Source organism: Octopus bimaculoides, chromosome 11, assembly GCF_001194135.2.
Source record: "Octopus bimaculoides isolate UCB-OBI-ISO-001 chromosome 11, ASM119413v2, whole genome shotgun sequence".
NCBI classification, from domain to species: domain Eukaryota; kingdom Metazoa; phylum Mollusca; class Cephalopoda; order Octopoda; family Octopodidae; genus Octopus; species Octopus bimaculoides.
Window position 1 is genome coordinate 37,131,242 of NC_068991.1, and position 13,829 is coordinate 37,145,070.

At 37.1% G+C, this 13,829-nt stretch overlaps 1 protein-coding gene and 1 long non-coding RNA gene across 5 annotated transcripts in view; one reads left to right on the forward strand and one right to left on the reverse strand.

Annotated features, from left to right (window-relative positions):
- The window catches only part of LOC128249071 (uncharacterized), a 49,460-nt gene extending 36,137 nt beyond the window's left edge, over window positions 1–13,323 (forward strand). Inside the window, exons 3-5 of one of the 3 annotated variants that reach the window (XR_008265173.1) lie at window positions 430–485; window positions 4,952–4,984; window positions 12,376–13,323. This is a non-coding gene — a long non-coding RNA (uncharacterized LOC128249071). Of the gene's footprint in view, window positions 1–429; window positions 486–4,951 lie in introns of all 3 variants that reach the window. The other 2 variants (XR_008265172.1, XR_008265171.1) reach the window with 2 other exon arrangements.
- LOC106869955 (formin-2) overlaps window positions 1–13,455 on the reverse strand; it is a 131,486-nt gene extending 118,031 nt beyond the window's left edge. For both annotated transcript variants that reach the window (XR_001409471.2, XM_014915900.2), the window contains exon 1: window positions 13,317–13,455. The gene's annotated coding sequence lies outside the window, so the exon portion shown is untranslated. The remainder of the gene's footprint in view (window positions 1–13,316) is intronic.
- Window positions 13,456–13,829: the final 374 nt, after the last annotated feature.

Below are 13,829 nucleotides of genomic sequence, written 5' to 3' on the forward strand. Positions count from 1 at the left end.
ACACCTGTTTGAATTGTTACACACTATAGGTCAGCTAGGTCAAAGTCAGTGATGGTGTTAGTAGTTTTCTTTCAAGAAATTTTAAACTGGGTATTTTTTAAAAGGTTGGACTGAAAAGATTATGTTACTATGACATATTTAGTGGAGTAGTGTAATGCTTCTATCATAGCTATTTATAATTGCATAAATGTAAACAAACCAATGGCTAAACATGACATTCACCTTCCTCCCTCTTCCACCACCATAAATAACCCAAATTCTTCTTTAAAACTAAGCTACTGGATTTCAATAGGGTTAGTTGTTTCTTGGAAACAGAAAATCTTTAAAATACTTTAAGATACTTTAACTCAGTAACTTCCTCCACCGGCTAATTATGCTACTCACTGTACCATACTTCTGTGTCTCTTTTGACATGTTCTTTTTTTACAGCTGGATGCCCTTCCTAGCAGAGTGGGCCGAGTGCTTTTTATGCGGCACCAGCACAGGTGAGGTCAATTTTGGCATGGTTGCACTCAGTTGTAATAAGCAACTCTCCCATTAATACCAACTCTTCAAACCTTTCCCCTAATGATTCTTTACATTTACTCCAAGTATCTTCACAGATATCTATCATGATCTGCCTAAATTTCTGCAATCAAAATACTCACATAGCTGATAGTGAATCCATATAAACATACTTGTTTATCAGTCTATACACATCTCTCTATACATATGCCTCTTTATATCTACATGCTATCCATTTGATCACTTGTGTGCATCATCATCACCATCATCTAACATCTGTTTTCCCTGCAGGCATGGGTTGAATGGTTTGACAGAAGCTGACCAACTGAAGGGTTGTTCAGATTCCAATTGTCTGTTTTGGCATGGTTTCTATGCCAACCACCTAACAGAGTGTACTGGGTGCTTTTACACAACACTGGTACAGATGTGTTTCACATAACAACAGCACTTATGAGCCCTCAAGATTAAGGATGCTCAGCAGGAGGGGGTTGCAAGGGACAAGCCTGTATGCAAGGACAACCACGCTTTTACTTAGCTTGACATAAACGTATACTTGTATACAAGTGATGTACATATGTATGTTTCTGCATATATAAGTAGATATGTGTAGAGTAGATTGGTAGACAGACAGACAGACGTGTGTGTGTGCATGTGTGTGTGTTGATATGTTTCCTGTCAATATAAGGTTTCCCCTATAACTATTGCCTCCTCCCTTCATGATTCAAAATCTGATGGAATCTTGCTCATTTCCCCTGGCTCTGACCTTTTCACACTCCAACTACCAACACACATGGGTTGGACAAATTGTCCCTGTCCAAGTAAACTCTTATTGAGAGCCGCTATTTCTATAGACCGAGGCTCACATGTCATTTGTGTGGTTTCTATGGCAAGATGCCCTTTATATCACCAACCACTTTACTGAATGTGTTTTTTCATGGCACTATGACTAGAAAGGTTGAATAAAGGGACTTCATAACACTCTGCTCATTTGAAAACCACTTTACAAGGTGGTACTCGATGCATTTTGTGGTACCAGTAGTACAGAGGTCGTCTCACTTACCCGGAACACAGAGGGAGTGCTAGCTGTTGGCTTTCCATTGTGGAAACAGTACAAGAGGTGATGCCATGCCACAGGAGAGTATTTAGAGAGCTAAGATGTGTAGACCAGGGAGAGGAAATGGGGGGAGGCAGGAAACAGAACAATGTTGGCAGTGAGATCAGAACTAGGTGAAGGGGACAAGTAGGTGCCAAGAGGACTTGATAAGTTAGGGCATATGCATTTGCTCACATGATCACAGATCAGATTAGAAGTGAGAGCAATGATGTCAAAAGGATTTGAATGTTAGGATGGAAGAAAAGAGCAGTAATATGAATGTAAAAGTAATCATATCCATTATTTATATTTCAATATCAATTGACATTCCTTCCCCAAAAGATTTTATATGGAAAGGGATAAAAGTAAAAATGAATACAAAAATGATGAGATAAGGAAGTGAAAAACTTAGAAAAACTGCAGCAGGTCTTCAATTATAAATGCTTAAATGTTGAAAGATTGATATTAGGTTGGTTTACTTTAGCATTATTCAACAAATTAACTAACAGAATTAGTCAGGAAAGTATTATCTCTAACGACAGATTCAGGAAAAGAACATTTCTAATTATCACAAAAATATAGATGACTAATGAGAGGAAACTATGAAAGATTCAATTTGGTGAATCCAGTAATGAGTCATAATACAACTAATAGAGAATAAAGTAAAGTTAAATCAAATATAAATTAGGTTTTATACACAAATAGTGGCAGTCAGAAAAATTGATGAGTGCCTTGTGTTTTTTTTTTTTTTTGAGAGAGATTTGTTATAGGAGAGCAATAGAATGGTAGATGAAGGCTTTGAGAAGAGGTAGCATGGGACTAAAATGCTAAAAGAAATGTGAAGCTGTATATCTCTCTTAATCCATAGCACAACTGAAACCTGGTGTAGAACCAATTGTGATCATTATATGTACGTCATTGTGTGAGTTTGCACATGTATATATGTGGATGTGTTCATACAAGCTTGTATGTGTGCATGCGTGTGCGAATGAATGCAAACGTGTCAGTGCGCATATAACCAACAATATATCAGCATCACTTTAACTGGATGAATGAGTGATATACTAACCAGCCAACGTGTGGGGTTTCATACGCATACATACATTACATAAACACATACTTATGTACAATGCTTGTTTGCATACATGTGTGTTTGAATGACTGAATGTATACATGCATATTATGTGTATTGTATATTGTCTGTATATGTACATATATGTTTGTATGGTTATATAAATGTGCGAGTGTGTGTTTGAATGTGCAGTTGTATGTTAAAACCCCCAAGAGATCATAGCCTAATCAATAAATGTAAGTAAAACTGGAACTAACAGTAATCAATAGAGTCAATGATTAGATATATTAACTAGTCTTGTTAAAGAGTAAGATTAACAACAACAAAAAGTAAATAAATATTATCATTACATCACATCCACAATAAAGCTATTTTGATAACAATTTAGAGATAGCAAAGCAAAATTAATGGGAATCCAATTAGAGATTGCTATAATAAATAATGGAATGACCGTTTAGTTCTACTGCATATCAGTCTACATGAATGAATGAAAGAATGAAAGAATGAAGGAATGTAAGTGTGTGCATGGTAACTGACTGGCAGATAAGGTTTGCATGCGGTGGATATTCAATGAAAATATACACCACACATGGGTGTATATAATTCATCTTATTCATTTACTGGCTTCAGTCATTATAGCAAGACCATGCTGGGGCACCACCATGAAGTGTATACTTGATTTATACAAACTCTAAGGTTTCATCCACAAGAAGAAGCAGAAATTTGGAGACTACTGAGCGTAATGAACATAATGTAGGTGGTATTTAGAGTGAACAGATATTTTAGGGAGGAAGGAATGCAGCCAGAGGGTAGTGAGGGATCTTGATGGTGAGACAGGTGCCTGTGCTAGTGATATGTAAAATGCACCCAGTACACTCAGGAGTGGTTGGCATTAGGAAGGGCTCCAACCAAAGAAACCAAGCTAAAATAGACTGGAGCCTGGTGCTGCTCTCTATTCAAACCTTCTAACCCATGCTAGCATGGCAAACAGACATTAAATGATGATGATGATGTCTGTTAATGATACAATGCTAAATAAGAATCTTGATGCTATTGGAATTAGTAGAAAGGCAAATGAAACACTTTGTAGTATCCAGTTATAGCACTTTATGTTTGAGTTGAAATCTCTCTAAGGTCAACTTTTCGTCCTTCCAAGGTCAATAAATTCCTCACAATGTAAAGCCACCACCCCATCTCAAATACTGCCACCCACCCCCTCCAATTAGTATCTTTTAACTTTTACTTGTTTTAGACAGTGGCCATGCTGGGACACCACCACAAAGAATGTTTAGTCAAATGAATTGACCCTGGTATTTACATTTTGTTAAGCATAGTATTTATTCTTTCAGTCTCTTTTGCCAGCCAGCTAAGTTACAGGGCCATAAACATAACACCAGTTGTCAAACAGCACTGGGGGACAAACACAGACACACACACAAATATATATGCAATGGGCTTCTTTCAGTTTCTATCTACCAAATCCAATTGCAAGGCTTTTGCAAGCCTGAGGCTATAGTAGAAGACACTTGCACAAAGTGAAACAATGGGACTGTGGTTGAGAAGTAAGCAACTTACCATACAGCCATGCTTGCACCTCATAGTGGAAGCTTTTCCCTTTTTCCAGTTTTTTTTTTTTTTTTTTTTTTTTTTTTTTTTCCACTTTGCAAGTTACTTGGCGACTTCACTAATGCCAGTGGCAGAAAAAAAAAAGGCATCCAGTACACATTATAAAGTAGATGGCAATAGGAAGAGCTGACACTGGAGTTTGGTGCAGTCTTGTGGCTCACCAGATCCTATCAAACTATCCAACCCATGCTAGCTTGGAAAATGGACGTTGAATAATGTTTACTACACTTTAAAAAATATTTTCTTTAAGCATTTTTTTTTTTTGAGATTTCTTATAAGAATAAAAATTTCACCTTTTCTTGTCTAGTTCTTGATTGCTTTAAACTTCTTAACTTCCCTTAATCTATTCAGTTAACAGTATTTCATCCTCTTCCTTTATCTTCCTAGCCCTCCTTCTAATGACATTACTTTGTTAGCTTTCTATACTATACAATGATGATGATGTTTGGGGATAGTAGCTAGGTAAAGCATATAGTATGTGGTCTGAATGGAGTGAGATACAGAAGTGGTGACACAGGCAAATTTGATCATAGGTCTATTCAATCAGGCCAAACCTAACTGACTAGACCTATTCAATCAATCACCATCTATTAAGAAGTTTTCAGAAGCCCTTTGTCTATAGTATCCTTTCTTTTCTTTCTCTTTTTATATTTCAGAAAGTAGAGTGGGATGGAGGTGATATACTATAGGTAAGATACTCTTTCTTTATATATTTTATTATGTTCATTTACTTTGCTTAGTCAATGATCTTCGGATGTTGAGTCTCACAAAGGCAATGACAAGTGGTCGAGACCTCTAGAGAATTGCTTGTCAAGCTAAGTGAAATCGTGGTTGTAGCCAGTGCCAGCGACACATTAAAGACATCCGTGCCAGTAACATAGCAAAGCACCTTTGCTGGTGACATGTAAAAAACACCCAGTACACTCTGTGGAGTGGCTGATATTAGGAAGGGCATCCAGCTGAAGAAACCAAGCCAAAATAGACTGGAGCCTGGTGTGGTTCTCCGGTTCACCAGCTCCAGTCAAGCCATCTAATTCATGCCAGCATGGAAAGCTGATGTATGATGATGATGATGATGAGTAAGGAAGGCAGTGCCCATGACTCTTTACAGGGTTTCTGAAATAGGTGAGTGAGAAACAGAGAAGTATCCTTAAACTAGAGACCTGACCCAAATGCTTGCAACAGTGTTGGCCTCATTGAGGACACCCAAGGTGCCAGGTGGTGGTAATGAATCAAGCAATGGGTAAAGCGTACAAACCAAGTAGACCACAGTGAAATTTGATCCCAGGACTCAGAGAGCTCCAATAAATACCTCAAGGCATTTCATTCAACATTCTAACAATCTTGTCAGTCCACTACCCAGTTATGGTACTTTATTCACCAATTCCCAAAAGGATGGAAAGTAAAGCTGACCTTGGCAGAACTGAACACAGGATGCAATAAGTCAGGATAAACACTATGATTTCATCTGATGCTACCAACTGCCAATTCATTGCCTCAATCAATTCAGGTGTAACAAAGCAGCAGAAGAGGTTGCAGTTCACCAGGTAAAGAAGCAGATAATATTGTAGAAGAGACAGAAGAATGATACAGTTCAACGATGGACCACCAACAGGGGGAAACTGCTTGTATAATGAGACACACAGGCTCTTTGGTGCATGTGATATTTGTATGTGGTAGGTACACTGTCCAAGATATGTGGAAACCACTCTAATATACACAGCAGTAAATACATTTAGTTCTGAAATATTTTTAAAAAAGAACACAAACCATTGTCATGAACTATGTGGAACAACCTAGCATTTGAAGAAAATACTTTTTTTAGCTTCTAATTAATTCTAGATCAATGGTTCTCAACCAGAGTCCACAAAATATTTTAACAATTCCCAACAATATTTAATCATAAAAATATAAGGGAAATTTTTCAAAAATTAAATGGCTATGGGGGTCCATTATCATCATCATCATTTAACATCGGTTTTCTATACTGGCATGGGTTGCATGGTTTGACTGGGGTCTGGGAAGCCAGAAGGCTGCACCAGGCCCCAATCTGATCTGGCAGTGTTTCTACAACTGGATGCCCTTCCTAATGCCAATCACTCTGAGAGTGTAGTGGGTGCTTTTTACGTGCCACCAGCATAGGGGCCAGAGGAGCTGGCATCAACCATGATCGGATGGTGCTTTTTATGTGCCACCAGCACAGAAGCCAGTCAAAGCGGCACTGACATCAGATGGTTCGGGTGGTGCTTTTTACGTGCACCAGCATGGGGCTCACAACTACAATTTCCATTTGATTTGATTTTGATATTGATGTTGATGTACTTGACTCAATAGGTCTCCTCAAGCACAACAGGTCGCCCTACGATCCAAGGTACTTTTGAGTTGACTGGTTGTGCAACACTGGTCTAGGTTACAGCCGTGGACTCACTTTATTTGCCAGGTCTTCTCAGTCACAGCATACCTCCAGAGGTCTCGGTCTTTTATCATTGCCTCTGTGAGGCCCAACATTCGAAGGTCATGCTTCACCACCTCATCCCAAGTCTTCCTGGGTCTCCCTCTATCCCGGATTCCTTCCATTGTTTGAGAGTGGCACTTCTTCACACAGCTCTCCTCGTCCATCCGCAGTACATGACCATACCAACGCAAATGTCTCTCTTGCATGCCACATACGATGCTTCTTATGTCTAACATTTCTCTCAGGGTGCTTACACTCTGTCATGTGTGCACACTGACATTACACATCCAGCGGATCATGCTAGCTTCATTTCTTTTGAGCCTACGCATGTCTTCAGCAGTCATAGCCCATGTTTCACTGCTGTGATGCATGGCAATTTGCACACATGCATCATACAATCTACCTTTCACACTGAGCAAGCGGCCCTTTGTCACCAGTAGGGGTAGAAGCTTTCTGAACTTTACCCAGGCTATTCTTATTCTTGTGGTAACACTCTCTGAGCATCCACCCCCTCAACAGACTTGGTCACCTAGGTAGTGGAAGCAATCAACTACTTCTAGTTTCTTCCCCTGGCATGTGATGGAGTATTTTCTTAGCATCTGTGGTTTATTGCCAGTAGTATAAAATAAAATTCAAAGGGATCCATAGGGAGAAAATGGTTGAGAACAACTGGTATAAATCTATATATCTGGGTTTTGATACTGTTGAATGAACAGGTTATCTTGCAATGTACAGAATGTTTTTTAAGACCTTTACTTAGTGAGGAAATATAGATTTCAGAGAAAATGGTGATGGTGTATGTGACTATGAAAGTGCCCACTGTACGATTAGCTGAAAAGAGAATAAACAATGTTCATAGATTTTTCAGCCTCCACTACTAACATGGGACAGAGACAATAAGATGAGGTTAACATAATTAATGATTAATTTCTACACCTGAAGTTCAGTTGTTGAAGAGGAAAATAATATTTCCAGAGTTCTAGAATGATATAGTTGATAGTAAAGATATAACTGAAGCAACAGGAAAATTATCCAAGAAGATTTGGGTATAAAAGACTATTCTACACTAGTGTAGGACAGACTGTGTTTTATATAGAGTGGCTTACACTACACACTATAACCTCAGTATATGACAAATGTTTAGTATGTAGGTGCTATATATTGCACCTGAAAGTACTTAAATGAACTTGGAATTATACCTCAGAATCTGCTATGTGTGTGGAATATATGAATTACCATGCTATGCACCATACATTAATGTGTAGCTTTATGTTGAGCACTCCAAACCATATTTCAATGTACAGCTGAGTGTGCAGTGTATAAATGTCCATGCTACACACCATACTTCAGTACAACTTAGTCTGGAGGTGAGGAAGATGATTTAAACAATTTCCTTAATGATTTTAATTCTTAAAACAGCACTGAAAACAATTTTGCCATACAGTATATATAAAGGGCAAATCAGCCAAATAGAGTGCACACTTCTGAGTTATACCCATGGATAGGAGAGTTGACAAAATGAGCTAATGAAACATTCAATTATATAATGCTCCTACTAATATAGAAGAGCATAGGCAGTTAGGTGGACAAAGCCAAACAAACCTAAGTGATTAAGTGCCTTGGACATGAACACAGCACAGTGTTGACCTGGATATAAACTGTTATCTTTTCAGACAGTTCACTAATACTACAACAATCAAACCAATTACATATACTGATACACACATGTACATATATATATGAGGTAAATTGAATTGTTGTGGTGAAGAGATGTTTAGAAAGATTAACAAAACCTTTTCTGTCCTCATGCCATGGCCAGAGAGCATGACTTCTAGTATGGCATACCTAAATGCATAGGGACTTTGTGAATGGTAACAAACCCTAAAACTATAACCAAAAGAGAAGCTGAACCATAGTCTGTCATACTGATTTGCTCATCTGAACTTTCATTGTGTATTGATAAAGAAGTTTGTCGATCATATAAATACTGATATCTATCAAAACCTCATATTCATTTAGGGCAACAGAAGATAAATAGCCTATTTTATATTTTTCTTAAGTGTTATAGCAACAAATTAAGTGAAATACCTCTAACTGAGATTGGGAACTGAGTCTCAATTGGTGCTAGTTAGTTATAGTAGGTATATTTTTTTGATATACAAATATCAATTTCTTAAACTGAAAGTTACAAACCTACAGATAAAAAGAATGAGATAGTGTGATATTCGTGCTGTTTGCAACCAAATAATAACTGGGAGATATCATTCAATAAAAACCCAGAGTTGAAGCAAACACTACTTATTTGACTATTAATAATATGACCAAGAACACCCTACAGGGGTACTTTCTGTATTCTGGCAACAAATACAGAAGGGTGTTGCATAAAGATGAAACCTGCTTTTCAACCAGGTGATTTGGGGTTCAGTCCCACAGTGCAGCAACTAGGGAAAATGTCTTCAAAGGCAGCTAAAGCTTTGCAGGTGGATTTAGTAGAAGGAAATTGTAAAAAGCACATCGTAGATGTATACATGTTTCTATTCTATATTTTTGAGATGAGAAATTATGTACTTTATTTATAATGGCCGGATAGGTGTCCTCATCTTATTTGTTGTTATCACAACATGTTCGCTGATGTACCCCACAGCCTTCATCAGGTGTTCAGGTGGAATTTTGAATCCAACCTTTTATTTGACTAATGGGATACACTGTTCTCATTCCTAAGCTATATTGCTGATGTTATTTTTCTGTTGATATTATTTTTCAAGTCCCTGCCTGGGATTGAACTTAGAATCAGAGGGTTAATAGCTGAAACATTGTGATAACAACAAACAAGATGAGGACACCTATCTGTCCATCGTAAATAACGTGTGTTTGTTTAAATCTGCACTTCTGCAAAAATCACTGAGCTTAGTATGATATAGCTGTCTGTCATTTCCCCTATCAACAAGAAAGCATCCAACAGCAAAACAAAGGCCCAATAATGTCCTTTTCTAACCCATGCTGGCATGAAAAAAAAAACAAATAAACAAATATATTTAGTTGAACAACATGAGTCAACTGAAATTCTCTAAGCAATAAGTAGACAAAGACTACTTGTAGAGGTATTTAAAATCTAAACACAAGGGAGATAACCTCAATAAAATCAGCTGATTAAGATTTCTGAACATTATGGACAATAAAGTTAGAGTGGATTTAGTAACTGACATATTTCAGTCTCATTAGACCTCTTCAGTAAAGCATATTCCACTCATTTGTTTATATTAACATTATGGCTGAGGGGAAATATAGTCAGTTGAATAACTGATCAACTGAGATTATTCAAGCAATTACTAGACAAAAACTCTCTTTAATGTTGTTAAAAGTTCAAAGTTAATTAGCATTTTGCAATTTTATTCAAACTAATTACAATTAGGGCATTGTAAAACAGAGTTAAGTTTTCAGTTAAAAGTTACTGCAAGTAAAAATGTAAACTTTGTCAACCAACTATTATTTTATTAATGCTATAGTTTAAAACAACAGAAATATAATGAAGCCACACGAGTACTCCTGTATGGAAACTCTCAGTCTTTCTGTACATGCAAGTTACTCAGGTCATTCTAATGGAGTAGTTATCTAATGATTATTAACACTTCTCACTTGTACTGTCTTCATATTCTAGCATGAACCAAATTTTAAATTTTTCAATTTTATCCCTACTGGTGGAGACGTGGATGTGTGGTAAAAAGTTTGCTTCCCAATCACATGCTTCTGAGTTCAGTCCCACTGCATGGCATCATGGGCAAGTGTCTTCTACTATAGCCTCGGCCTTGTGAGTGGATTTGATAAACAGAAACTGAAAGAAGCCCATCGTGTATGTGTATATATATAAATAATAGTGTGTATGTGTGTGTCTTTATGTATGTGTTTGTCCCCCACCACTGTTTGACAACTAGGGTTGGTATGTTTATGTCCCTGTAACTTAGTGGGTTGGCAAAAGGAATCAATAGAATAAGTACAAAGCTTTACAAAAAATAAGTACTGGGTCGTTAAGTTCAACTGAAAATTCTTCAAGGCTGTGCCCCAGCATGGCCACACTCTAATGATTGAAACAGGTAAAAGATAAAAGACAAGGCTTGACTGACTTAATTGCTGAACAGACTCAGAGGAGGGATTTAACAAAATTTACTGTTAGGAAAATGGCACAAGAAAATCATGTCATCAGGAACATGTCCCAATACCTCATTTCACCATTTCGTCCTACATCTTCTTTAGTCTTTCTCTTCTGAATGTTCTTTCCACTTGGATTGACACTTCTTTAACCAACTCTTATCAATACTGACATATGATACGTGTCAGTATCAATACAGATTTTTCTCTAACACTTTGCGGCTAATTCTTTTATATATACATTTATTTTTGCACATCACCTCTGATCTATCGTTCATGCATGCTAACATTATACACATCCAACAGAGTGTGTTCACTTCATTTCTTTCCAGCTTTAGAATATATTCTGTATTCAGTGCTCAAGTTACACTATCAAATTTCATTCATGTCATACAATCTGCCCTTCATTCAGAGAAAGAAATTGTTTGTTGCAGTCATGGGTAATATTGTTTCTGACTTCATGCGATTTAAGTACAAGATCAGCAATTTTGAGGGGAGGGAGTTAATCGATACCATCACCGCAGTACTTTAGTAAACTGACCCCAGAAGGATAAAAGGCAAAGCCAATTTTAGTGGGGTTTGAATTCACAATGTAAAATGCCAGAAGAAATGCTACGAAGCAATTTGTTTGACACTAATGATTCTGTCAATTCATTGCTTGGTAATATTACTAATGAATATAAGCTGACAGAATCGTTAGCACATCAGGCAAAATACTTAACAACATTTCTGTCTTTACGTTCTGAGTTCAAATGCTGCCGAGGTCGACTTATCCTTTCAGGGTCAATAAAATAAATGCCAGTTATGCACAGAGGTTGATGTAATCAGCTTAACCTCTCCCCCAAAATTCTTGGCCTTGTGCCAAAACTTGAAACCTTTATTAATATTACTATTGAATACTTAACTCCTAAACAGAGATTTCATTCTATCTTCATAACAGTGATTTCTTTGACAAGACAATTTACATATTTGTAGGATAAGGAGTATAGGGAACAGAGATATGTATCTGATACTTATGAGGTCCAGTAGGATTTAAACTCAGAATGTAAGATGTACTATAATACAGCTACAGGGCTGGCTCAAGGTATTGGCAACTCGGGCAGTTGCCCGGGGCGCCATGTGCTAGGAGATGCCAAGAAGGGCATGACAAAGAGAAGGAAATTTCCACGACCGTCAACTTGTACATGATGAAGTTCTGCTTGCCAGGCGCTAGTAACCCTCTGTACAGCTGAATGATGTTCCTATCCCACTGAACGCTCGAACATCACAAAGTACTTATTTTTCCCTCTTTACCCATACATATTAATGAATGCACAGAATATGGAGATGATATCAGATGATAAAGACAAAAATTCATGTGTATTATTAAGCAAACCAGCTGTATATTAAGCCAGGTGGATATAAACAAGCTAAAAGTGTATTAAGCCAGGTGTGCATTAACAGGTGAAGGGATGATTAATAGATTTTTTTTTGTTTCAGCCCAAAAGCGGTGACCATGCTGGAGCATCGCCAGTCACGTATGCTTTTATTTATTATTTTTTGCACCTGTTTTTAATATCATTTGTATCTAGTATGTCACATAACACATTTATTCACAGTGCTCTGAGATCAAATGCCGCCAGGGTCCACTTTGCCTTTCATCCTTTCGGGCTTGACAAAATAAGTACCAGTTAAACACTGGAGTCGATGAAATCGATTTATCCCTTCACCCGAAATTACTGGCCTTGTGCCGAAATTTGAAACCATTGTTAATAATAGTAGTTGAAGTATTGTTGTTATTGCATCGTCTCCTTCATTCAAAGCTGACTGATCGTAAGAAAACCAGTTTTCCAGTAATCATGAACAAACAACACGGTGAGGATGAAAATGTTGACGCACGGGGAAATGTTTGAAATGCCTCCCCTCCCTCGCAACACAGCAGTTGGCGCCGGGTGAGAGCAGCTACCCAAGGAAGAGACAACTGAAGTTTGGCTGTTTTGAGATTCACTGTCTGGCTGTTTCCATACATTTTTGTATATATATATATACATACTAACATACATTTTTGTATATATATATACATACTAACATACATTTTATATATATATAGATACTAACATACATTTTTTATATATGCATACATACTAACATACATTTTTATATATACATATATATACATACTAAGATATATTTTTTTATATATATACATACATACTAACATACATTTTTTATACATCTATACATAGACTTTTATATTATACATACATACAATTAAAACTTTTCCGTTATGTGTTTTTGCCATATTTAACTGAGTAGTGTTGCTACATAACGTTCTTTTTATTTTGCTAAATGTCGCTTTGCCAATGGAAAAATCGTTAACACTGTTATTATTTGTATGTAGATCAATGAACGAAAGAGAAAGTGGCTTGTTTAAATCCTACCTTTTCAGATGTACCACTGACACATTGAATCAACTGTTGCTGGCTGTAAATAAATGGAAACCAATAAGCAGCCACAGAATGTGGGAGATACAGGCTTTCGAAGAAAGGCGGTGGTGGGTATTTTTTGAAGTATAATAATTAAACCGAAAACACAAGTGCTTCTGGAAATGGTTCGAGAAGAATGTAACCATATTATTTATAAGATGTTTGGAAGGCGCCACCTACTGACAGGTGTGCGAACGACTGAGCATAACTCTGAGAAGACGAAGAACCTAATAGTAGCGTTAAGGGAGAAGGGTGATAAGATATCAAAGAGGGGGAAAGCGATGATGGGGGTGGGGCATGAAATAACGTTAGCAGCTTGTTTAGGTTGACAACTGAGATTGTTTATGTTTTTATGGCAAGGAGAAGACGAATGAATTAGTTTTAACAGAGATATTGCTAAGAGTTTCGTATGTGGGAGATAGAAAAAAACCCAGATAGTTTGACGATTGAAACATAAATGAAATAGTT